This window comes from Rutidosis leptorrhynchoides, chromosome 7 (assembly GCF_046630445.1).
Source record: "Rutidosis leptorrhynchoides isolate AG116_Rl617_1_P2 chromosome 7, CSIRO_AGI_Rlap_v1, whole genome shotgun sequence".
Classification (NCBI taxonomy): Eukaryota; Viridiplantae; Streptophyta; class Magnoliopsida; order Asterales; family Asteraceae; genus Rutidosis; species Rutidosis leptorrhynchoides.
In genome coordinates, this window is record NC_092339.1 from 10,376,364 (window position 1) to 10,404,265 (window position 27,902).

Sequence of the window (27,902 nt, forward strand, 5' to 3'; positions counted from 1 at the left end):
AACGACTTTATATGCTGCTAAGGTGAGTTTCATTTGCTCCCTTTTTAATTGCTTTTGCATATATATTTTTGGGCTGAGAATACATGCACTTTATTTTAAACACAATGGATACAAGTACATACTAAATTCTACACTGAGTTTGAACCGAAAATCCCTTAGCTTTGGTAACTAGTAACTGTCGGTTATAAGAACTGGTAGGCGCGAGTAGTAGTATATGGATCCATAGGGCTTGATATCCCCGTCCGAGCTAGAGCACTAGCCTTTTAACGGACGTATGCTATTTGAGAAGCGTACACATTGGTTTGCGTGTATTATTAAGATGATTATACAAAGGGTACAAATTATATATACGTTAAGTTTAGTTACCAGGGTGTTCAATTTCGTAGAATATTTTGATAAACGTTTCTGGATGAAACAACTGAAATCTTGTGATCCACCTTTATATACAGATTATGCGAAACGCTAAAACTATGAACTCACCAACCTTTGTGTTGACACTTGTTAGCATGTTTATTCTCAGGTTCCCTAGAAGTCTTCCGCTGTTTGCTTATATGTTAGACAAGCTATGTGCATGGAGTCTTACATGGCATATTTATCAAGGAAATGTTGCATTCACCAAATCATCACCATGTATCTTATTTTGACTGCATTGTCAACGGAATTACTATTGTAAACTATTATTTACGGTGATTGTCTATATATAGAAATCATCAGATGTCGAAAACCTTTGATTTAAATATTCATTTATGGTGTGCCTTTTCAAAAGAATGCAATGTTTACAAAACGTATCATATAGAGGTCAAATACCTGGCAATGAAATCGATGAATGACGTGTTCGTCCATATGGATTTGGAGCGATCGTCACAGACTGCCTGCTTAGCGGACAACCTGAAGTAATCGAAGGTGAACCTATGTGACTATAAGACCGCGGATAATAGTGATTGTGACGTAGAGGGGGTAAGGTGCACTTTTTGGAGAAAATCAATTACTGGACCATGGCAGGGAAAAGGGGGAGTTGTAATGGGGGGGCTTTTGTAAGAGCGTTTGTGGGTGATGTGGTAAAATTTGATTGATATTTTTTTTGGGTAAGAAAGGAAACCCTCTTATGAACGAGCACATTGGCTCCCCCATAGAATGTAAAACCTCGGGTAATCAAGCCCCCCGAGCACGAGACCTGGTACCGGGTGAATTGCGCATTATGCACACCCTCTTGTCACACTCCCTTTTTGAACAATTTGGCATAGCCAAGGATTGAACCTGGGTGGTGTGCTTCATTGGGCAACTCGGTGGCCACTCAAACAAGCCTGAGTGGTTATTTGATTGGTATTTGAGGTGTAAATAAATTAAAGTTGGAGAGATAAAATATCTAGAACCAATCACAGCTCGCCAGCTCATTGTCACGCCCTCTCTCCTCTCCGTGATCTGACGACAAACGTCACAAGACAAACGCCCACAAACGCTCCATTCCGGGCGTTTATGGGGCGTTTCTCACGACACATCATGGACACCATGGGCAGAAACACTGCGTTATCCATGGTCTAAGGGAGATTAATTTTTTATGCTCAACGAATTGAATTCGAACACATGACCTCCACTGTTCTATGTTGCTTGTAATAAGTGTGTAAAACTATTATTCGATCAGCCTAATAAATTTGGAATGCCTAACATTATTTTGTACTATTGTATTTGTATTTTACATTTATATTTTATTATACGTACGTGACAACCGAAACTTATTTGAAACTTCACCCGAAAATTGTAGTGTTCTCTTTTTTCATCCACTAATTGCGCCATTCTTTTTGTTGTAAATTGCCCGTTCGAATCTAAACTCCATTCCCACCGATCTTCTATATCCTCCCTAGTTGAAAACCCGCTGATCATGGCGATTAGAGCATTCAAATCTGAAACAGCCCTACCCCGAATCTCACGAATCCATTCCCAGGTGAAACCTTGATCGCCTGCGATGTTTCTGTTCGGCAGCCTGTCACAGACCATCACCGCTTTTCTTGATTCTAATGCAAATAACCTGCTGAAACTTGATTTTAGATTAGATGGACCGGCCCAAGAGTCCAGCCAAAACCTGGTTGCTGACCCATCACCTAACTGTTTTACGAATGAACCTGCAAAATCAAATCCAAGATCTGCCGAAACTTTCCCAATTTTTACGATGTTTTCCCACGTGGTTGCTGAAATGTCCCGTTCTTATTGATTAAAAACGTTCCATATTAATTGATTTCGTTGCGAGGTTTTGACCTCTATATGAGACGTTTTTCAAAGACTGCATTCATTTTAAAACAAACCATAACCTTTATTTCATCAATAAAGGTTTAAAAAGCTTTACGTAGATTATCAAATAATGATAATCTAAAATATCCTGTTTACACACGACCATTACATAATGGTTTACAATACAAATATGTTACAACAAAATAAGTTTCTTGAATGCAGTTTTTACACAATATCATACAAGCATGGACTCCAAATCTTGTCCTTATTTAAGTATGCGACAGCGGAAGCTCTTAATAATCACCTGAGAATAAACATGCTTAAAACGTCAACAAAAATGTTGGTGAGTTATAGGTTTAACCTATATATATCAAATCATAATAATAGACCACAAGATTTCATATTTCAATACACATCCCATACATAGAGATAAAAATCATTCATATGGTGAACACCTGGTAACCGACATTAACAAGATGCATATATAAGAATATCCCCATCATTCCGGGACACCCTTCGGATATGATATAAATTTCGAAGTACTAAAGCATCCGGTACTTTGGATGGGGCTTGTTGGGCCCGATAGATCTATCTTTAGGATTCGCGTCAATTAGGGTGTCTGTTCCCTAATTCTTAGATTACCAGACTTAATAAAAAGGGGCATATTCGATTTCGATAATTCAACCATAGAATGTAGTTTCACGTACTTGTGTCTATTTTGTAAATCATTTATAAAACCTGCATGTATTCTCATCCCAAAAATATTAGATTTTAAAAGTGGGACTATAACTCACTTTCACAGATTTTTACTTCGTTGGGAAGTAAGACTTGGCCACTGGTTGATTCACAAACCTATAACAATATATACATATATATCAAAGTATGTTCAAAATATATTTACAACACTTTTAATATATTTTGATGTTTTAAGTTTATTAAGTCAGCTGTCCTCGTTAGTAACCTACAACTAGTTGTCCACAGTTAGATGTACAGAAATAAATCGATAAATATTATCTTGAATCAATCCACGACCCAGTGTATACGTATCTCAGTATTGATCACAACTCAAACTATATATATTTTGGAATCAACCTCAACCCTGTATAGCTAACTCCAACATTCACATATAGAGTGTCTATGGTTGTTCCGAAATATATATAGATGTGTCGACATGATAGGTAGAAACATTGTATACGTGTCTATGGTATCTCAAGATTACATAATATACAATACAAGTTGATTAAGTTATGGTTGGAATAGATTTGTTACCAATTTTCACGTAGCTAAAATGAGAAAAATTATCCAATCTTGTTTTACCCATAACTTCTTCATTTTAAATCCGTTTTGAGTGAATCAAATTGCTATGGTTTCATATTGAACTCTATTTTATGAATCTAAACAGAAAAGTATAGGTTTATAGTTGAAAAAATAAGTTACAAGTCGTTTTTGTAAAGGTAGTCATTTCAGTCGAAAGAACGACGTCTAGATGACCATTTTAGAAAACATACTTCCACTTTGAGTTTAACCATAATTTTTGGATATAGTTTCATGTTCATAATAAAAATCATTTTCTCAGAATAACAACTTTTAAATCAAAGTTTATCATAGTTTTTAATTAACTAACCCAAAACAGCCCGCGGTGTTACTACGACGGCGTAAATCCGGTTTTACGGTGTTTTTCGTGTTTCCAGGTTTTAAATCATTAAGTTAGCATATCATATAAATATATAACATGTGTTTAGTTGATTTTAAAAGTCAAGTTAGAAGGATTAACTTTTGTTTGCGAACAAGTTTAGAATTAACTAAACTATGTTCTAGTGATTACAAGTTTAAACCTTCGAATAAGATAGCTTTATATGTATGAATCGAATGATGTTATGAACATCATTACTACCTTAAGTTCCTTGGATAAACCTACTGGAAAAGAGAAAAATGGATCTAGCTTCAATGGATCCTTGGATGGCTCGAAGTTCTTGAAACAAAATCATGACACGAAAACAAGTTCAAGTAAGATCATCACTTGAAATAAGATTGTTATAGTTATAGAAATTGAACCAAAGTTTGAATATGATTATTACCTTGTATTAGAATGATAACCTACTGTAAGAAACAAAGATTTCTTGAGGTTGGATGATCACCTTACAAGATTGGAAGTGAGCTAGCAAACTTGAAAGTATTCTTGATTTTATGAAACTAGAACTTTTGGAATTTATGAAGAACACTTAGAACTTGAAGATAGAACTTGAGAGAGATCAATTAGATGAAGAAAATTGAAGAATGAAAGTGTTTGTAGGTGTTTTTGGTCGTTGGTGTATGGATTAGATATAAAGGATATGTAATTTTGTTTTCATGTAAATAAGTCATGAATGATTACTCATATTTTTGTAATTTTATGAGATATTTCATGCTAGTTGCCAAATGATGGTTCCCACATGTGTTAGGTGACTCACATGGGCTGCTAAGAGCTGATCATTGGAGTGTATATACCAATAGTACATACATCTAAAAGCTGTGTATTGTACGAGTACGAATACGGGTGCATACGAGTAGAATTGTTGATGAAACTGAACAAGGATGTAATTGTAAGCATTTTTGTTAAGTAGAAGTATTTTGATAAGTGTCTTGAAGTCTTTCAAAAGTGTATGAATACATATTAAAACACTTCATGTATATACATTTTAACTGAGTCGTTAAGTCATCGTTAGTCGTTACATGTAAATGTTGTTTTGAAACCTTTAGGTTAACGATCTTGTTAAATGTTGTTAACCCAATGTTTATAATATCAAAAGAGATTTTAAATTATTATATTATCATGATATTATGATGTACGAATATCTCTTAATATGATATATATACATTAAATGTCGTTACAACGATAATCGTTACATATATGTCTCGTTTCAAAATCATTAAGTTAGTAGTCTTGTTTTTACATATGTAGTTCATTGTTAATATACTTAATGATATGTTTACTTATCATAATATCATGTTAACTATATATATAACCATATATATGTCATCATATAGTTTTTACAAGTTTTAACGTTCGTGAATCACCGGTCTACTTGGGTGGTCAATTGTCTATATGAAACCTATTTCAATTAATCAAGTCTTAACAAGTTTGATTGCTTAACATGTTGGAAAAATTTAATCATGTAAATATCAATCTCAATTAATATATATAAACATGGAAAAGTTCGGGTCACTACAGTACGTACCCGTTAAATAAATTTCGTCCCGAAATTTTAACCTGTTGAAGGTGTTGACGAATCTTCTGGAAATAGATGCGGGTATTTCTTCTTCATCTGATCTTCATGCTCCCAGGTGAACTCGGGTCCTCTACGAGCATTCCATCGAACCTTAACAATTGGTATCTTGTTTTGCTTAAGTCTTTTAACCTCACGATCCATTATTTCGATGGGTTCTTCGATGAATTGAAGTTTTTCGTTGATTTGGATTTCATCTAACGGAATAGTGAGATCTTCTTTAGCAAAACATTTCTTCAAATTCGAGACGTGGAAAGTGTTATGTACAGCCGCGAGTTGTTGAGGTAACTCAAGTCGGTAAGCTACTGGTCCGACACGATCAATAATCTTGAATGGTCCAATATACCTTGGATTTAATTTCCCTCGTTTACTAAATCGAACAACGCCTTTCCAAGGTGCAACTTTAAGCATGACCATCTCTCCAATTTCAAATTCTATATCTTTTCTTTTAATGTCAGCGTAGCTCTTTTGTCGACTTTGGGCGGTTTTCAACCGTTGTTGAATTTGGATGATCTTCTCGGTAGTTTCTTGTATAATCTCCGGACCCGTAATCCGTCTATCCCCCACTTCACTCCAACAAATCGGAGACCTGCACTTTCTACCATAAAGTGCTTCAAACGGCGCCATCTCAATGCTTGAATGGTAGCTGTTGTTGTAGGAAAATTCTGCTAATGGTAGATGTCGATCCCAACTGTTTCCGAAATCAATAACACATGCTCGTAGCATGTCTTCAAGCGTTTGTATCGTCCTTTCGCTCTGCCCATCAGTTTGTGGATGATAGGCAATACTCATGTCTAGACGAGTTCCTAATGCTTGCTGTAATGTCTGCCAGAATCTTGAAATAAATCTGCCATCCCTATCAGAGATAATAGAGATTGGTATTCCATGTCTGGAGATGACTTCCTTCAAATACAGTCGTGCTAACTTCTCCATCTTGTCATCTTCTCTTATTGGCAAGAAGTGTGCTGATTTGGTAAGACGATCAACTATTACCCAAATAGTATCAAAACCACTTGCAGTCCTTGGCAATTTAGTGATGAAATCCATGGTAATGTTTTCCCATTTCCATTCTGGGATTTCGGGTTGTTGAAGTAGACCTGATGGTTTCTGATGCTCAGCTTTGACCTTAGAACACGTCAAACATTCTCCTACGTATTTAGCAACATCGGCTTTCATACCCGGCCACCAAAAATGTTTCTTGAGATCCTTGTACATCTTCCCCGTTCCAGGATGTATTGAGTATCTGGTTTTATGAGCTTCTCTAAGTACCATTTCTCTCATATCTCCAAATTTTGGTACCCAAATCCTTTCAGCCCTATACCGGGTTCCGTCTTCCCGAATATTAAGATGTTTCTCCGATCCTTTGGGTATTTCATCCTTTAAATTTGCCTCTTTTAAAACTCCTTGTTGCGCCTCCTTTATTTGAGTAGTAAGGTTATTATGAATCATTATATTCATAGATTTTACTCGAATAGGTTCTCTGTCCTTCCTGCTCAAGGCATCGGCTACCACATTTGCCTTCCCCGGGTGGTAACGAATCTCAAAGTCGTAATCATTCAATAATTCAATCCACCTACGCTGTCTCATATTCAGTTGTTTCTAATTAAATATGTGTTGAAGACTTTTGTGGTCGGTATATATAATACTTTTGACCCCATATAAGTAGTGCCTCCAAGTCTTTAATGCAAAAACAACCGCGCCTAATTCCAAATCATGCGTCGTATAGTTTTGTTCGTGAATCTTCAATTGTCTAGACGCATAAGCAATCACCTTCGTTCGTTGCATTAATACACAACCGAGACCTTGCTTTGATGCGTCACAATAAATCACAAAATCATCATTCCCTTCAGGCAGTGACAATATAGGTGCCGTAGTTAGCTTTTTCTTTAATAACTGAAACGCTTTCTTTTGTTCATCATTCCATTCAAATTTCTTCCCTTTATGCGTTAATGCAGTCAAGGGTTTTGCTATTCTGGAAAAGTCTTGGATGAACCTTCTGTAGTAACCAGCTAGTCCTAAAAACTGGCGTATGTGTTTCGGAGTTTTCGAGGTTTCCCACTTTTCAACAGTTTCTATCTTTGCCGGATCCACCTTAATACCTTCTTTGTTCACTATGTGACCGAGGAATTGAACTTCTTCCAACCAAAATGCACACTTTGAAAACTTAGCGTACAATTCTTCCTTCCTCAATACTTCTAACACCTTTCTCAAATGTTCACCGTGTTCTTGGTCATTCTTTGAGTAAATAAGTATGTCATCAATGAAAACAATGACAAACTTGTCAAGGTATGGTCCACACACTCGGTTCATAAGGTCCATGAACACAGCTGGTGCATTAGTTAAACCAAACGGCATGACCATAAACTCGTAATGACCGTAACGTGTTCTGAAAGCAGTCTTTGGAATATCATCTTCTTTCACCCGCATTTGATGATACCCGGAACGTAAGTCAATCTTTGAATAAACAGACGAGCCATGTAGTTGATCAAATAAGTCGTCGATTCTCGGTAGTGGGTAGCGGTTCTTGATGGTAAGTTTGTTCAACTCTCGGTAGTCGATACACAACCTGAATGTACCATCTTTCTTCTTGACAAACAAAACAGGAGCTCCCCACGGTGATGTGCTTGGTCGAATGAAACCACGCTCTAAAAGTTCTTGTAATTAGCTTTGCAGTTCTTTCATCTCGTTGGGTGCGAGTCTGTAAGGAACACGAGCTATTGGTGCAGCTCCTGGTACAAGATCTATTTGAAATTCAACGGATCGATGTGGGGGTAATCCCGGTAATTCTTTCGGAAATACATCGGGAAATTCTTTTGCGACGGGAACATCATTGATGCTCTTTTCTTCAGTTTGTACTTTCTCGACGTGTGCTAGAACAGCATAGCAACCTTTTCTTATTAGTTTTTGTGCCTTCAAATTACTAATAAGATGTAGCTTCGTGTTGCCCTTTTCTCCGTACACCATTAAGGGTTTTCCTTTTTCTCGTATAATGCGAATTGCATTTTTGTAACAAACGATCTCTGCTTTCACTTCTTTCAACCAGTCCATACCGATTATCACATCAAAACTCCCTAACTCTACTGGTATCAAATCAATCTTAAATGTTTCGCTAACCAATTTAATTTCTCGATTCCGACATATATTATCTGCTGAAATTAATTTACCATTTGCTAATTCGAGTAAAAATTTACTATCCAAAGGCGTCAATGGACAACTTAATTTAGCACAAAAATCTCTACTCGTATAGCTTCTATCCGCACCCGAATCAAATAAAACGTAAGCAGATTTATTGTCAATAAGAAACGTACCCGTAACAAGCCCCGGGTCTTCCTGTGCCTCTGCCGCATTAATATTGAAAACTCTTCCGCGGCCTTGTCCATTCGTGTTCTCCTGGTTCGGGCAATTTCTAATAATATGGCCCGGTTTTCCACATTTATAACAAACTACATTGGCATAACTTGCTCCGACACTACTTGCTCCGCCATTACTCGTTCCGACACCATTTGTTCCTTTCGTTCTATTAACCCCTGGTCCGTAGACCTCACACTTCGCCGCGCTATGACCATTTCTTTTACACTTGTTGCAAAATTTGGTGCAGAACCCCGAGTGATACTTTTCACACCTTTGGCATAGCTGCTTCTGATTGTTGTTGTTGCGGTTATTATTGTTGTTGGGATGATTGTTGTAGCTACTGTTGTTGTTGTTGTTGTTGTTGTTGTTGTTGTTGGGCCGTTTGTTGTAGTTGCGATTGATGTTGCGATTGTTGGGATAATTGTTACGATTATTGTTGTAATTGCTGTTGTTGTTGTATTGGTGATTCTTATCACCGTTTTCCTCCCACTTTCTTTTGACTTGCTTCACATTGGCCTCTTCAGCAGTCTGTTCTTTAATTCTTTCTTCAATCTGGTTCACTAGTTTGTGAGCCATTCTACATGCCTGTTGTATGGAGGCGGGCTCGTGTGAACTTATATCTTCTTGGATTCTTTCCGGTAATCCTTTCACAAACGCGTCGATCTTCTCTTCCTCATCTTCGAATGCTCCCGGACACAATAGGCACAATTCTGTGAATCGTCTTTCGTACGTGGTAATATCAAATCCTTGGGTTCGTAACCCTCTAAGTTCTGTCTTGAGCTTATTGACCTCAGTTCTGGGACGGTACTTCTCGTTCATCAAGTGCTTGAATGCTGACCACGGTAGTGCGTAAGCATCATCTTGTCCCACTTGCTCTAGATAGGTATTCCACCATGTTAACGCAGAACCTATGAAGGTATGCGTAGCGTACTTCACTTTGTCCTCTTCAGTACACTTACTTATGGCAAACACCGATTCGACCTTCTCGGTCCACCGTTTCAATCCGATTGGTCCTTCGGTTCCATCAAATTCCAAAGGTTTGCAGGCAGTGAATTCTCTGTAGGTGCATCCTACACGATTTCCTGTACTGCCAGATCCAAGGTTATTGTTGGTATATAGCGCAGCCTGTACTGCGGCTATGTTTGAAGCTAGAAAAGTACGGAATTACTCTTCATTCATATTCACGGTGTGTCGAGTAGTCGGTGCCATTTCCTTCAAAATAGTCAAATGGAACAAGTTAATCATACAAAATATTAAGAGTAGTTAATAGTATTTCGTAGCATAATATGAACTCATTTATAAAAGCTTTTTATTCATATTAGCGTTTTATAAGTTTAAATTCGGGTAGTACCTACCCGTTAAGTTCATACTTAGTAGCTAATATACAATTCAACTACTACAATTCTATATGAAAAACTGATTATAATAATATTTCGCGTTCAAACTTTTACACAATATTTTACAAACTTACAATACCGCTTATTTTACATATAGCATGAAATATAGCACACAATAAATTTGATACAGGATGGTTGTGAAGATAATTCTAGCTAGTACACAAGTCGTTCAGTAAAGGCAATAAAGACACGTAATTCATACGTCCAGAAACAAGTCATGCATTCTGGTTTTACTAGGATTACTTCCCATCCTTGGTCTTGTGGAACATAACCGTTATGGCCGTTGATAAAACAGCGTATTGTAACGTCGTCAAAGGGACGAGGGTTACGTAATGTCCAACAGTCCCGTAACAATCTAAAAACCTCATTTCTTACCCCAATTACCGACTCCGTCACTTGTGGGAACGTTTTGTTTAATAGTTGTAGCCCGATGTTCTTGTTCTCACTTTGGTGAGAAGCGAACATTACTAATCCGTAAGCATAACATGCTTCTTTATATTTCATGTTAGCCGCTTTTTCTAAATCACGAAGTCCTATATTCGGATATACTGAGTCAAAATAATTTCTTAACCCGTTGCGTAAAATAGCATTTGGGTTCCCCGCAATATATGCGTCAAAGTAAACACATCGTAACTTATGGATTTCCCAATGTGATATCCCCCATCTTTCGAACGAAAGCCTTTTATAAACCAAGGCATTCTTGGAACGTTCTTCGAATGTCTTGCAAACTGATCTCGCCTTAAATAGTTGTGCCGAAGAATTCTGACCGACTCTAGACAAGATTTCATCAATCATGTCTCCGGGTAGGTCTCTTAAAATATTGGGTTGTCTATCCATTTTGTATTTTTATACTGTAAAATAGACAAGAGTTAGATTCATAAAAAAAATACTTATTAATACAAGCAATTTTTTTTTACATATATCATAAAGCATAAGCACACTATATTACATATATTACACCACACGAATACAACTATCTTATTCCGACTTGCTTGTTTCTTCTTCTTCGATTTTGGATCGTTTTGCCAAGTTTCTAGGGATATATGATGTTCCCCTAATACGAGCCGTCGTTGTCCACATTGGTTTAGAAAAACCTGGTGGTTTAGAGGTTCCCGGGTCATTGTTACAACTTAAGGACTTCGGGGGTTGACGATACATATAAAGTTCATCGGGGTTGGAATTAGATTTCTCTATTTTTATGCCCTTTCCCTTATTATTTTCTTTTGCCTTTTTAAATTCAGTTGGGGTAATTTCTATAACATCATCGGAATTCTCGTCGGAATCCGATTCATCGGAGAATTGGTAATCCTCCCAATATTTTGCTTCCTTGGCGGAAACACCATTGACCATAATTAACCTTGGTCGGTTGGTTGAGGATTTTCTTTTACTTAACCGTTTTATTATTTCCCCCACCGGTTCTATTTCTTCATCCGGTTCCGATTCTTCTTCCGGTTCCGATTCTTCTTCCGGTTCCGACTCTTCTTCCGGTTCTTCTTCGGGAACTTGTGAATCAGTCCACGAATCATTCCAATTTACATTTGACTCTTCATTATTATTAGGTGAGTCAATGGGACTTGTTCTAGAGGTAGACATCTATCACATAATATCAAACGCGTTAAGAGATTAATATATCACATAATATTCACATGTTAAAAATATATAGTTTCCAACAAAATTTGTTAAGCAATCATTTTTCAAGTAAACACGGTCGAAGTCCAGACTCACTAATGCATCCTAACAAACTCGATAAGACACACTAATGCAAAATTCTGGTTCTCTAAGACCAACGCTCGGATACCAACTGAAATGTCCCGTTCTTATTGATTAAAAACGTTCCATATTAATTGATTTCGTTGCGAGGTTTTGACCTCTATATGAGACGTTTTTCAAAGACTGCATTCATTTTAAAACAAACCATAACCTTTATTTCATCAATATAGGTTTAAAAAGCTTTACGTAGATTATCAAATAATGATAATCTAAAATATCCTGTTTACACACGACCATTACATAATGGTTTACAATACAAATATGTTACAACAAAATAAGTTTCTTGAATGCAGTTTTTACACAATATCATACAAGCATGGACTCCAAATCTCGTCCTTATTTAAGTATGCGACAGCGGAAGCTCTTAATAATCACCTGAGAATAAACATGCTTAAAACGTCAACAAAAATGTTGGTGAGTTATAGGTTTAACCTATATATATCAAATCATAATAATAGACCACAAGATTTCATATTTCAATACACATCCCATACATAGAGATAAAAATCATTCATATGGTGAACACCTGGTAACCGACATTAACAAGATGCATATATAAGAATATCCCCATCATTCCGGGACACCCTTCGGATATGATATAAATTTCGAAGTACTAAAGCATCCGGTACTTTGGATGGGGCTTGTTGGGCCCGATAGATCTATCTTTAGGATTCGCGTCAATTAGGGTGTCTGTTCCCTAATTCTTAGATTACCAGACTTAATAAAAAGGGGCATATTCGATTTCGATAATTCAACCATAGAATGTAGTTTCACGTACTTGTGTCTATTTTGTAAATCATTTATAAAACCTGCATGTATTCTCATCCCAAAAATATTAGATTTTAAAAGTGGGACTATAACTCACTTTCACAGATTTTTACTTCGTCGGGAAGTAAGACTTGGCCACTGGTTGATTCACGAACCTATAACAATATATACATATATATCAAAGTATGTTCAAAATATATTTACAACACTTTTAATATATTTTGATGTTTTAAGTTTATTAAGTCAGCTGTCCTCGTTAGTTACCTACAACTAGTTGTCCACAGTTAGATGTACAGAAATAAATCGATAAATATTATCTTGAATCAATCCACGACCCAGTGTATACGTATCTCAGTATTGATCACAACTCAAACTATATATATTTTGGAATCAACCTCAACCCTGTATAGCTAACTCCAACATTCACATATAGAGTGTCTATGGTTGTTCCGAAATATATATAGATGTGTCGACATGATAGGTCGAAACATTGTATACGTGTCTATGGTATCTCAAGATTACATAATATACAATACAAGTTGATTAAGTTATGGTTGGAATAGATTTGTTACCAATTTTCACGTAGCTAAAATGAGAAAAATTATCCAATCTTGTTTTACCCATAACTTCTTCATTTTAAATCCGTTTTGAGTGAATCAAATTGCTATGGTTTCATATTGAACTATATTTTATGAGTCTAAACAGAAAAGTATAGGTTTATAGTCGGAAAAATAAGTTACAAGTCGTTTTTGTAAAGGTAGTCATTTCAGTCGAAAGAACGACGTCTAGATGACCATTTTAGAAAACATACTTCCACTTTGAGTTTAACCATAATTTTTGGATATAGTTTCATGTTCATAATAAAAATCATTTTCTCAGAATAACAACTTTTAAATCAAAGTTTATCATAGTTTTTAATTAACTAACCCAAAACAGCCCGCGGTGTTACTACGACGGCGTAAATCCGGTTTTACGGTGTTTTTCGTGTTTCCAGGTTTTAAATCATTAAGTTAGCATATCATATAGATATATAACATGTGTTTAGTTGATTTTAAAAGTCAAGTTAGAAGGATTAACTTTTGTTTGCGAAAAAGTTTAGAATTAACTAAACTATGTTCTAGTGATTACAAGTTTAAACCTTCGAATAAGATAGCTTTATATGTATGAATCGAATGATGTTATGAACATCATTAATACCTTAAGTTCCTTGGATAAACCTACTGGAAAATAAAAAAATGGATCTAGCTTCAATGGATCCTTGGATGGCTCGAAGTTCTTGAAGCAAAATCATGACACGAAAACAAGTTCAAGTAAGATCATCACTTGAAATAAGATTGTTATAGTTATAGAAATTGAACCAAAGTTTGAATATGATTATTACCTTGTATTAGAATGATAACCTACTGTAAGAAATAAAGATTTCTTGAGGTTGGATGATCACCTTACAAGATTGGAAGTGAGCTAGCAAACTTGAAAGTATTCTTGATTTTATGAAACTAGAACTTTTAGAATTTATGAAGAACACTTAGAACTTGAAGATAGAACTTGAGAGAGATCAATTAGATGAAGAAAATTGAAGAATGAAAGTGTTTGTAGGTGTTTTTGGTCGTTGGTGTATGGATTAGATATAAAGGATATGTAATTTTGTTTTCATGTAAATAAGTCATGAATGATTACTCATATTTTTGTAATTTTATGAGATATTTCATGCTAGTTGCCAAATGATGGTTCCCACATGTGTTAGGTGACTCACATGGGCTGATAAGAGCTGATCATTGGAGTGTATATACCAATAGTACATACATCTAAAAGCTGTGTATTGTACGAGTACGAATACGGGTGCATACGAGTAGAATTGTTGATGAAACTGAACAAGGATGTAATTGTAAGCATTTTTGTTAAGTAGAAGTATTTTGATAAGTGTCTTGAAGTCTTTCAAAAGTGTATGAATACATATTAAAACACTACATGTATATACATTTTAACTGAGACGTTAAGTCATCGTTAGTCGTTACATGTAAATGTTGTTTTGGAACCTTTAGGTTAACGATCTTGTTAAATGTTGTTAACCCAATGTTTATAATATCAAAAGAGATTTTAAATTATTATATTATCATGATATTATGATGTACGAATATCTCTTAATATGATATATATACATTAAATGTCGTTACAACGATAATCGTTACATATATGTCTCGTTTCAAAATCATTAAGTTAGTAGTCTTGCTTTTACATATGTAGTTCATTGTTAATATACTTAATGATATGTTTACTTATCATAATATCATGTTAACTATATATATAACCATATATATGTCATCATATAGTTTTTACAAGTTTTAACGTTCGTGAATCACCGGTCAACTTGGGTGGTCAATTGTCTATATGAAACCTATTTCAATTAATCAAGTCTTAACAAGTTTGATTGCTTAACATGTTGGAAATATTTAATCATGTAAATATCAATCTCAATTAATATATATAAACATGGAAAAGTTCGGGTCACTACAGTTGCACCTGTAATAGAACTTGCAGCAGCCGCATTAGTTGGTAAACCCCCACCCGCCCCGTAAATACTAGTGATTACTCTAACCCATAACGAATTTTGGTCGCGTAGAAAACGCCACCACCATTTTCCTAACAAAGCAATATTTTTCCCGAAAAGTGAACCCACATTTAACCCACCCTTATCAATTGGACCCAAAATTTTCTCCCATTTAACCCATGAAAGTTTTTTAGAATCCCCCGACCCGCCCCAGAAAAAAGCGCACCTTAGATTTTCAAGTTGCTTTAGCACGCGAACTGGAGCTCGGTAAATTGAGAAGAAGTAAAGGGGTAAACTACTTAACACCGATTTCACAAGAGTAAGACGGCCACCGAAAGATAAGGTTTTTGCTTTCCACGTAGCTAACTTCTTTTTGAACTTTTCTATCACCGGAGTCCATTCATGGACTTTATTCATTTTTGTACCTATCGGAACACCGAGATATTTCAAAGGAAGCGACCCGGCCATACAATGTATAAAATCAGCCATTTACAAATGCTCCGATTCGCTCACACCAAGACCGAACAAACTGCTTTTTGTCAGATTAATCTTTAATCCCGAAAGGTCTTCAAAATACTTTAATAGTTTCATAGTATTTGACGCGTTTCTCCTACTCCATTCACCAAAGAATATCATGTCGTCCGCATATTGTAAATGGGTAATCGGAATGTTGTCTTTACCCACCAAAATACCTTTTAGAAGACCCGAATCGTAGCATTGTTTAGTGAGCAAATTCAGCCCTTCAGCTGCAATTATAAACAAGAACGGAGAAATCGGATCCCCTTGCCGAACACCTCTCTCCGGGATAAATTCTTTAGTTGGTGAACCGTTAACGAGGATGGATATGGATGCCGATGAGATGCACGACATTATCCACTTGGTCCACTTGATTCCGAAACCAAGACTTTTCATAGTTGATTCAATAAAGTCCCATTTTAGGCTATCAAAGGCCTTCTCGAAATCAACCTTTAAGATCATCCCTTTGCTCTTTCTCCTTTTTACGTCATCAATTACTTCATTAGCTATTAGAACCCCGTCTAGGATGTATCTATTCTTAACAAAAGCACTTTGCTCCACACCTATAACTTTGTGAATTACCTTCGCCAATCTTAACGAAAGAACTTTCGCCAGAATTTTGTAGATACTTCCAATTAAACTTATCGGCCTACAATCCTTAACAATCAATGGGTTATCAATCTTTGGAATCAAGGTAACGAAAGACGCATTACACCCTTTCGACAGTTTTTCCGAAGACCAAAACCACTCGAAAAAGTTCATAATGTCCCCTTTAATCAACCACCAAAACTTTTTGAAAAATTTCATACCAAAATCGTCGGGTCCCGGTGCTTTAGAACTCCCGCAACTTTTAATTGCGTCCCACACTTCATCTTCTGAGAACTTAGCTTCTAATAATTGTCTGTCGGAATTCGAGAGTCTGTCATCTTGAAAATCGAACACACACTTCTCTGAGTTGGGTTGTTTAAATGTCGACTCAAAGTAATTGTACACCTCTTCTTTGATTTCGAATGGGGCCTCTGTCCAGGATCCATTGATATTAAGACCTCTAATCGCATTCTTGTTTGCCCTTCGATTTACAAAATTATGGAAGAACTTTGAGTTTTCGTCTCCCTCCAGATTCCATTTAATTTTCGCCTTTTGCTTTAGAAAATTGCGTTTCGTAGCCTCCTTTTCAAACCAAACTTTTCTTTTTTCCTTCCACGTGATCCTCTCGACATCGCTTAGCTGCCGAGTTTCTGCAGCCTTCTCAAGATCTAGGACCTGTTTGGACACCTCGATAATTTCATTATCCAGATTACTGAAACTTGACCCAACTTTCTTCAATTCCTGCTTTACATTTTTTAGCTTATCCCGCAGAATTCTATCAGGTGTACGGCTACTTACCGGAGTGTTCCAAGCATTCGAGACAATCGCATCAACACCACCGATTTTTAGCGATTCATTAAACACTCTGATCGGTTTTGGACCATAATCTGTGTTTACGTGTCTTAAAATAATGGGAGAATGGTCTGATAGAAAACGGTCCAATACCTTTGCCGAAAGCGTCGGCCATAAATGAACGAACTCTTCAGATACCAGAAACCGGTCCAGTTTGCTAAGTTTTGTTCCATCTCCACTCATTCTAGTGAATCTGTGACCACCTAGGGGAATGTCAATTAGCCTCTCACTATCTATAAATGCAATGAACATGTTTGCCCAGCTTCTGTTAAATTCCGAATTGATCCTATCGGTTTCGGTTTTCACCTCGTTGAAGTCACCAACTAACAACCACGGCATAGCTTTATAGCTAAGTATTGCCTTTAATGAGTCCCAAAATCGAATCTTCTTTTCGGTTGTGTGTGGACCGTATACATTTAGAACTGCTATCTCATCATCACACCCTTCGACTTTACCTTTAATTCCAATGTGAAATTCACCTTCTATGGCTTGATCAATTTTAACCATCGATGCATCCCAAACTAACAGCATGCCACCCGAGAAACCAACCGACGATTTATAAATGAACTTAAAGTTATCCGAGCCCCAGATGTATTCTATCCACGATTCACTGAATTCTTCACATTTAGTTTCTTGTAACGCCAAGATCGATGGTTTTTCTTTACTACATAAGGCTTTCAACCATTCTTTCTTACCCGGTTGACCAACTCCACGAACGTTAAGCGATAAGACAATTAACATGATTACAAAAAAAGTAACCGAATACAGTGAATGCAAGATGAGCCTAATTGGCTTTCCATCTTACCCCGATCTTGCTCCCGAATTCTTTAACCTCTAGACTCGAGGAGTCGGTTTTTGATCCTTGTGAGTTCTTTCTGCTGGATGTTTTCGGGTTTAAGGCTTGGGATTTAACCTTATGATGTAAGGAAATTGATTTTATCACCTGCGTGTTGCTAGTATGATGAATAGATCTGGCTAATCTTTTGATGTGGAGGAATCGAGAAGTCCCTGGCCACTTATTTGATCTTTCTGTTCTTTGAGTGGTTTGAGGGGTACTGTGTGAAGGGTTTCTAGCGACATGTTTAAAGGACAGGTTAGGGTTCTTTGAGGAGGATGTGGGATGTTTGTTTTGTTTTCGGATTTTGGTAGCAAGATTGGGAACATTTAGGTTTGAGACAGGATCAGAAAGGGGGATTTGAGATGGAAAGCGAGTGGGTTGCTGAAGGTTATCGGCTAAGGGTGTGAGGTTAGGGTGAGAGGAGGAATGATTGATTGGGAAAGAGTCACCAACGACAGTTGAATCGACTCCCCCCGAAGCGAATAGATTGTTAATTGAGTTGGATGGGGTGGAGGAAAGTGGTGTATCGGGATGAGAAGGAGTATTATCGGGGATGTGATTGTCCAATTTGGCATGATCAATTGGGGTAGTCAACGGAGAGGAGTCAAAGTTGTTGTCAAGTTGGGCTACAGGTGAGATGGGCTTTGGAGGTGAGTGTGAAACGGATTGGGCTTTGGTTTGAGAGGGTATGTGAATGGGAGGGGTAGAATGGGTCAATGGGGAGATAGGGGTATTTGTGGGCTTTTTGCAAACATGGGCTGCTGGGTTGGGCCTAGGGGTAGAATCGTCCAAGTGAATTGTGTTATGGCTGGTGCTAGGGTTTTTAGGTAGGTTATGCACTGGAGTCAAGGGGTTTTTTTCATTGGGAGATGTGTAGTTGCCAACAGAATACTCACCAGATTTTTTGGGGGATGGACTGACATTAATGCCATCATTAAACATGTTGGAAACCTGAACTTGCTTTGGACTTTTGGTATTCCCGGAATCCATCGCCGGATTCCAGTGACCGGTAGGTAACCGATCACCTGAACCACGAACCTCATGATGTGGGGAACTTGATCCCTCGTTGATTTTCTCTGCAACACCTTCGACATCACCAATATCATCTTCCCCATCGTCATCATAGGAGTCCCCTTCCAATGCTGATTCTTCATCAGAGATTATGTTGTCACCTACGTCATCTTCATTGTGTGACCCTTCGTGTACATCATCATCTGCTTCCATTACAATGTCCACAATATCATTAATTTCTTCAACCACCTGCACTTTTATCAATCGGGGGCCTACAACAAGAATAACTCGATCATTTATAAGGTTAATCTCTTTAGTATGAATAAGAACCTTTCCCATGACCAAAGATTGATTTCCATGAAGCTGGCAGTTGTAGAATTCGATAGGTTTGCCCCACCATTCTGCTATTGATTTGAAAGTATCCTCCTTCCATGCATCAATAGGCACACCTGTGATGCTAACCCAAGACAATCTACCAGGATTCTTGATGTGTTTCGTCCATGGCTTTAGATTATCAAGCCACTGGTAAAGAAAGTGATTCCTATTTTCCAGGATTATAGTTGCGACCTCCACTTTGCTGAAAGTAATCAGAATATCTAGCCCACCTAAATATTTGATTTCAATATCAACTAACCCTTCCGATCTGCAGATTTCCCCGAAAATCTCCAAGTGGTCAATCGATTTTAGGGTTCCAGTGATGGAGTGATTCAATATCGATAAGATTTCTTGATCTTCTTTTGCATAAGCAATCTTCCCTTCGGTTTTTTCCAGATTTTGCTTTTTCTTTTCGTCAATAATCTCCCTTGCATCTACCACGTTTCTAAAACTCCTTCCATTTACCATGTTACTGTTGAATCTTGTTGGTTGATGTGGAGCGGGTTGTCCCTTTGCATTCGAAGAGACCCTTTCGTTTGCTCTAAAAACTTTTAAGTTTAAATCCCCATAATCTGGGAAACGAGTAGTATTGAGTTTCCTAATGAGGTTATCAATCAAGGAATCTGGAACCCCATCATATCTTACAAAACCGAATCGAGCCCCACTCTTCAGTCGCTTAACCGGTGGTACATAAACTTCCTTGACAGTACCGAATGTTTTGAAGAAACCCCATAGATCTGAAACGTTCCAAGAATCCGGAAAATTGTAGAAGAACAGTGATTTGATGTCGTTACCATTAACCCTTGTGTGTTGATGTCGTTCGTAACCCCTTACCTCCTCATCTCTTCGCCTTGCTCCAGTAGGTTGCCTCACATCGTTGAAAACCTTGGATGAATGTTGAAATGTCCCGTTCTTATTGATTAAAAACGTTCCATATTAATTGATTTCGTTGCGAGATTTTGACCTCTATATGAGACGTTTTTCAAAGACTGCATTCATTTTAAAACAAACCATAACCTTTATTTCATCAATAAAGGTTTAAAAAGCTTTACGTAGATTATCAAATAATGATAATCTAAAATATCCTGTTTACACACGACCATTACATAATGGTTTACAATACAAATATGTTACAACAAAATAAGTTTCTTGAATGCAGTTTTTACACAATATCATACAAGCATGGACTCCAAATCTCGTCCTTATTTAAGTATGCGATAGCGGAAGCTCTTAATAATCACCTGAGAATAAACATGCTTAAAACGTCAACAAAAATGTTGGTGAGTTATAGGTTTAACCTATATATATCAAATCATAATAATAGACCACAAGATTTCATATTTCAATACACATCCCATACATAGAGATAAAAATCATTCATATGGTGAACACCTGGTAACCGACATTAACAAGATGCATATATAAGAATATCCCCATCATTCCGGGACACCCTTCGGATATGATATAAATTTCGAAGTACTAAAGCATCCGGTACTTTGGATGGGGCTTGTTGGGCCCGATAGATCTATCTTTAGGATTCGCGTCAATTAGGGTGTCTGTTCCCTAATTCTTAGATTACCAGACTTAATAAAAAGGGGCATATTCGATTTCGATAATTCAACCATAGAATGTAGTTTCACGTACTTGTGTCTATTTTGTAAATCATTTATAAAACCTGCATGTATTCTCATCCCAAAAATATTAGATTTTAAAAGTGAGACTATAACTCACTTTCACAGATTTTTACTTCGTCGGAAAGTAAGACTTGGCCACTGGTTGATTCACGAACCTATAACAATATATACATATATATCAAAGTATGTTCAAAATATATTTACAACACTTTTAATATATTTTGATGTTTTAAGTTTATTAAGTCAGCTGTCCTCGTTAGTAACCTACAACTAGTTGTCCACAATTAGATGTACAGAAATAAATCGATAAATATTATCTTGAATCAATCCACGACCCAGTGTATACGTATCTCAGTATTGATCACAACTCAAACTATATATATTTTGGAATCAACCTCAACCCTGTATAGCTAACTCCAACATTCACATATAGAGTGTCTATGGTTGTTCCGAAATATATATAGATGTGTCGACATGATAGGTCGAAACATTGTATACGTGTCTATGGTATCTCAAGATTACATAATATACAATACAAGTTGATTAAGTTATGGTTGGAATAGATTTGTTACCAATTTTCACGTAGCTAAAATGAGAAAAATTATCCAATCTTGTTTTATCCATAACTTCTTCATTTTAAATCCGTTTTGAGTGAATCAAATTGCTATGGTTTCATATTGAACTCTATTTTATGAATCTAAACAGAAAAAGTATAGGTTTATAGTCGGAAAATAAGTTACAAGTCGTTTTTGTAAAGGTAGTCATTTCAGTCGAAAGAACGACGTCTAGATGACCATTTTAGAAAACATACTTCCACTTTGAGTTTAACCATAATTTTTGGATATAGTTTCATGTTCATAATAAAAATCATTTTCTCAGAATAACAACTTTTAAATCAAAGTTTATCATAGTTTTTAATTAACTAACCCAAAACAGCCCGCGGTGTTACTACGACGGCGTAAATCCGGTTTTACGGTATTTTTCGTGTTTCCAGGTTTTAAATCATTAAGTTAGCATATCATATAGATATAGAACATGTGTTTAGTTGATTTTAAAAGTCAAGTTAGAAGGATTAACTTTTGTTTGCGAACAAGTTTAGAATTAACTAAACTATGTTCTAGTGATTACAAGTTTAAACCTTCGAATAAGATAGCTTTATATGTATGAATCGAATGATGTTATGAACATCATTACTACCTTAAGTTCCTTGGATAAACCTACTGGAAAAGAGAAAAATGGATCTAGCTTCAACGGATCCTTGGATGGCTCGAAGTTCTTGAAGCAGAATCATGACACGAAAACAAGTTCAAGTAAGATCATCACTTGAAATAAGATTGTTATAGTTATAGAAATTTAACCAAAGTTTGAATATGATTATTACCTTGTATTAGAATGATAACCTACTGTAAGAAACAAAGATTTCTTGAGGTTGGATGATCACCTTACAAGATTGGAAGTGAGCTAGCAAACTTGAAAGTATTCTTGATTTTATGTAACTAGAACTTGTAAAATATATGAAGAACACTTAGAACTTGAAGATAGAACTTGAGAGAGATCAATTAGATGAAGAAAATTGAAGAATGAAAGTGTTTGTAGGTGTTTTTGGTCGTTGGTGTATGGATTAGATATAAAGGATATGTAATTTTGTTTTCATGTAAATAAGTCATGAATGATTACTCATATTTTTGTAATTTTATGAGATATTTCATGCTAGTTGCCAAATGATGGTTCCCACATGTGTTAGGTGACTCACATGGGCTGCTAAGAGCTGATCATTGGAGTGTATATACCAATAGTACATACATCTAAAAGCTGTGTATTGTACGAGTACGAATACGGGTGCATACGAGTAGAATTGTTGATGAAACTGAACGAGGATGTAATTGTAAGCATTTTTGTTAAGTAGAAGTATTTTGATAAGTGTCTTGAAGTCTTTCAAAAGTTTATGAATACATATTAAAACACTACATGTATATACATTTTAACTGAGTCGTTAAGTCATCGTTAGTCGTTACATGTAAATGTTGTTTGGAAACCTTTAGGTTAACGATCTTGTTGAATGTTGTTAACCCATTGTTTATTATAACAAATGAGATGTTAAATTATTATATTATCATGATATTATGATATATAATATATCTTAGTATGATGTATATACAGTTAAATGTCGTTACAATGATAATCGTTACATATATGTCTCGTTTCGAAATCATTAAGTTAGTAGTCTTATTTTTACATATGTATTTCATTGTTAATACACTTAATAATATATTTACTTATCATTTAACATAATTAACCAAGTGTATCAATATCTTAATATGATTCATATGTACCTAGTAAGACGTTGTTATAACGATAATCGTTATATATATCGTTTTCGAGTTTCTTAAATTAATAGTCTCATTTTTATGTGTATAACTCATTGTTAAAATACCTAATGAGATACATACTTATAATAAAAACATGTTAACTATATATATAACCATATATATGTCATCGTATAGTTTTTACAAGTTTTAACGTTCGTGAATCACCGGTCAACTTGGGTGGTCAATTGTCTATATGAAACATATTTCAATTAATCAAGTCTTAACAAGTTTGATTGCTTAACATGTTGGAAACATTTAATCATGTAAATATCAATCTCAATTAATATATATAAACATGGAAAAGTTCGGGTCACTACAAATGTGTTTCTCTCTCTACTCTCTCTCACCATTCTCTCTAGTTGTAGTGTTCTCTTGTTTTGTACTCCGCAGTAAGAAAATGGTCATCATTATTAGGAACTGAGTATGAGCGCCAACTTTAGATGATATATATAGATTGTGTCATTTGTAGTTTAATTTGCACTATACTTAATTCAATAATACTTTTAGAGCCGCCGTTCCAAAATAATAATAATAATAATAATAATAATAATAATAATAATAATAATAATAATAATAATAATTTTAGAGTAATAATAATAATAATAATAATAATAATAATAATAATAATAATAATAATAATAATAATAATAATAATAATAATAATAATAATAATAATAATAATAATAATAATAATAATAATAATAATAATAATAATAATAATAATAATAATTTTAGAGTAATAACCGAAGTTGAATAATTAACACGTGACCATGTGGTTGATTATGTATGATGATTTGATTTGAAATGAAGAAACATGGTTGGCAAATGCGGGGAAGTGCTAAATCTACCGGGTAGAAGGTATCTTGATTTGCTCAATATACCTGTCAGCTAACTATCAATTTATTTCTTTTATTTTATTTTTACTATCTCTCTCTTCAATTAACTTAAAAGTCATCCATTTATAAAATTCTTCATTTTATTTTGTTAATATGTCTAAATAGTGTTCTCTCATCTTCTGCAAACATCAACAATGCCTCTTTCATCTTTCCTCTAAAGTTCTATATTCTCTCCTAAACTAACAAACACTTCAAATCTTAAAATGGAGTTCGCGATCATTCATGGTAGAGTTACACACCGCCGCTAAAACCTTTGAACTCGAAATCATTTTTCGCACCCGGCTAACTAAATTTCACCAGCGTTTGAGCCCTGACGCGTTGCTGCAATTACCGTCGAACTTAGATCGGATTTCAGGCCCCTGTGATTTTCTTCCTATTTTTTGTTCTTTTCCAATTTATTTTTTCAGGCCAATATGCTTTTCTTTCTTCCTAATACACATGTATAGTTAGCTTTATATTTGGAAAAATAACAAATTTACGTTAGTTGATTTTAGACTGATTTACATATATAAATTGTAATAGTGTAAGTTCCGTGATTGGTATGGAGGTGGCAGTAGGAATTTTTTAAGTGGTTAAATTATTTTAGGTTTTGAGTGGAGAGAGAAGGTGCAAATGTTTTATGGGAAACGAACAAGACGAGTTTTTTTATGGGAAAGGGAGAAGAAGTATGACAATTCACTTGACCGGGTAGAGTACTGGTCAACTAATTTTAAACTTGTTATGCAAGTAATACGACTTAATTATACTTGTATTTGTAAAGTTTGGTTTTATGGTGACTTGTGAACCCACCACGTATCCGGTCGGCCGGAGCATCGCTGGACCGAACCGTAAACGTCAGAACCGCATAAATTATGTGTCTTTATGGCTCAACCTTCACAGAGATTAGGCAACGTGAATAATTTTTGTGTTTCCTAACACTTTTGTATTTGAAAGGGCTAGTATATTACTCCCTCCGTCCCACAATAATTGTCTTGTTTTGACTTTTCAAAGTCATCCTTTATAAACTTTGACCTTGATTATCTTTGTTTGTATTATATAACATTCGATAAAAATTATATGAATGGATCGAGTTTTAAATATACTTTTTATTGGTATAACTTTTATCAAATATTATTTAACATAAATAAAGATATTCAAAGTCAAAGTTAGTAAAGAATGACTTTGAAAAGTCAAAACAAGACAATTATTGTGGGACGGAGGGAGTAAATTATTATACATAACTTGAGTACTCCAAATATATTATATTATATTATACTTACATTCTAACAGACATAGGGCAAATGAATAGTACCGGGGTATTTTCGCCTTTTTTTTTTTTTTTGCAAATTCAACCACAAACCACCCCACACTTTATTCAAAAAATCAAATCCACCCCCAAACACGGAGATAAAGTGTCAATTAACCATTCTCATAAAAAATCTTAAACAAACTCCACCCAAATATTCAACGGGCCATATCTTCGCACTCGCAACGAGTTAAATTTTTCCGCCACCATCGTTAAACTCGAAATAATTTTAGGAACACAATGTCACTAGCTATACGCAAAACGGACGTTTTTTAAAAAACGCTAAATATTTGGGGTACTTTTCATACACGTTAATTCCCCGTTAAATTTTTAAAAGTCGACAACTCCATAGCGAAACGCGGAGATGCACATATATTGTTAATTTTAAATAATATTTAAATCTTTCACGGGTTATACCTTTTAGTTCGACTCGAGTTACGTTTCAACAATATCATCGTTAGCCACAAAAAAAATTTTACAAACTAAACGCAATAAAATACATTAAAAACCGAACCCCCGGCGCGAAGCGAGGGTTCGAACACTAGTTATATTTATATGATATTATATATAATTTATAATTTATATAATATAATATAATATATATTTATATGGATCTTTAACTTTTAAAAATTTGTCACTTTTGGTTAAATCGTGGTGGAGATTTCTTACAAACAATAATACTTTTTGAGCCCGTGTTATCAAAAGTATTTATGGATCTAACGGTGGATAAATCGTTGTTTTTCTCCATTAAATGAACAAAATCTTAAAAAGTTAAGCAGTAGAACATGGTACAACATTATTAAAGTCGAACAAACCCTAAACAAATTAGGTTGTGACATATCTAATGCATTTGTGAAATTGTAGACAAAGGTCATGAAACAAGCTTTTGGAATTAAAAATGGTGTAGTGTAACTCCTCTAAAAGATTTATATCCGATGCTCTACCGGTTAGATATGCATAAGGAAGCCTCAATTGCCGAACGTATGAAATGGGACGACTCTTCGGTTTCTTTCATGTGGAATTGGTACCCACCCCCTCGTGGCCGGACCTCTACAGAATTAACAAATCTCATCAAACTTTTAAAAGGATACAACCCTTCAGGAAAATGTAATGACTATTGGGCTTGGAAATTCGAATCTACCATCCTATTCTCATCCAAGTCTCTCATGTCCATTTTAACCGAATTGTCACAAGTTAGCTCTCGAACTTCATCTCCGACACCCAACAATCCTTTAATACCTCAAAAAATTAGTATTTTCATTTGGCGGGCAAACCAAAACAGACTACCCGTAAGAGACGAACTCAATAATGAAGGCATAGATTTACACACGACTAGATGCCCAGTTTGTGATAACGGAATATAAACCCTTCAACATACCCTTCTAAATTGTGATATTGCTTCTGACTTATGGCAGCGAATCAGAAATGTAGCGACCCCGACAAATCGTCAAGTGACGGCGTCGACTACGTAGGTCCCATTACCTGGTCATAAGTCTTTAAAACAGACGTTTGACCCAAAATATGTCGCATCCATTCAAGTGTAAAGATTGTTTCAAAGTTTACAAAGATAATTGACCACAAGTTAAGTTACAACGTTATAAGTACAAATGAAAACTATGCGACACAGTTTAAATAAGTTCAAAAGATGCTCCAAAATGCATGTATACTCGACATCCAAGCAAGTATCAAAAGAGTGCGGAAGCATGTATCACTAAGCATTCAAAACCTGAGAAAACATAGAAGAATCTGTCAACGAAAACGTTGGTGAAATCATAGGTTTAGTAAGTATTAAACGTTGTTTTTGAACCACAAGATTTTGTATTTCCATAACGTAGATTATCCAAATCATTTGCATTCCAAAAGTGTTGTTATACGCGAGCACTCAATTATCAAAACTTAACCAACGTTACCCCATCACACAGTGCTAGAACCCACACTAAAACACAAAAATATATTTCATCCGCATAACGGTAGCGAACCGTCCGAATGAGGGTTTGTTAAACCCGTATGGCCACACAATATAAGTTCTCGCTTACACCCTGCAAGTGTAACTAATGATAATTGAATTGAGGCATTTTTGTTCTAACTCGCACGTGGAATGTTTGTTTTCACACTTGTGTTCAAAACATAAAAGTAAGTAGTACAAGATGTAACAAAGTATATGTTTTCTCAGCCCACGATTTAAAAGTATAAAAGTTGTTGAAAAGGTGGG

At 35.6% G+C, this 27,902-nt stretch overlaps 1 pseudogene; it reads left to right on the top strand.

The window, feature by feature from the left end:
* LOC139858931 (uncharacterized) overlaps positions 1-27,902 on the top strand; it is a 313,467-nt pseudogene that overhangs the window by 156,432 nt on the left and 129,133 nt on the right.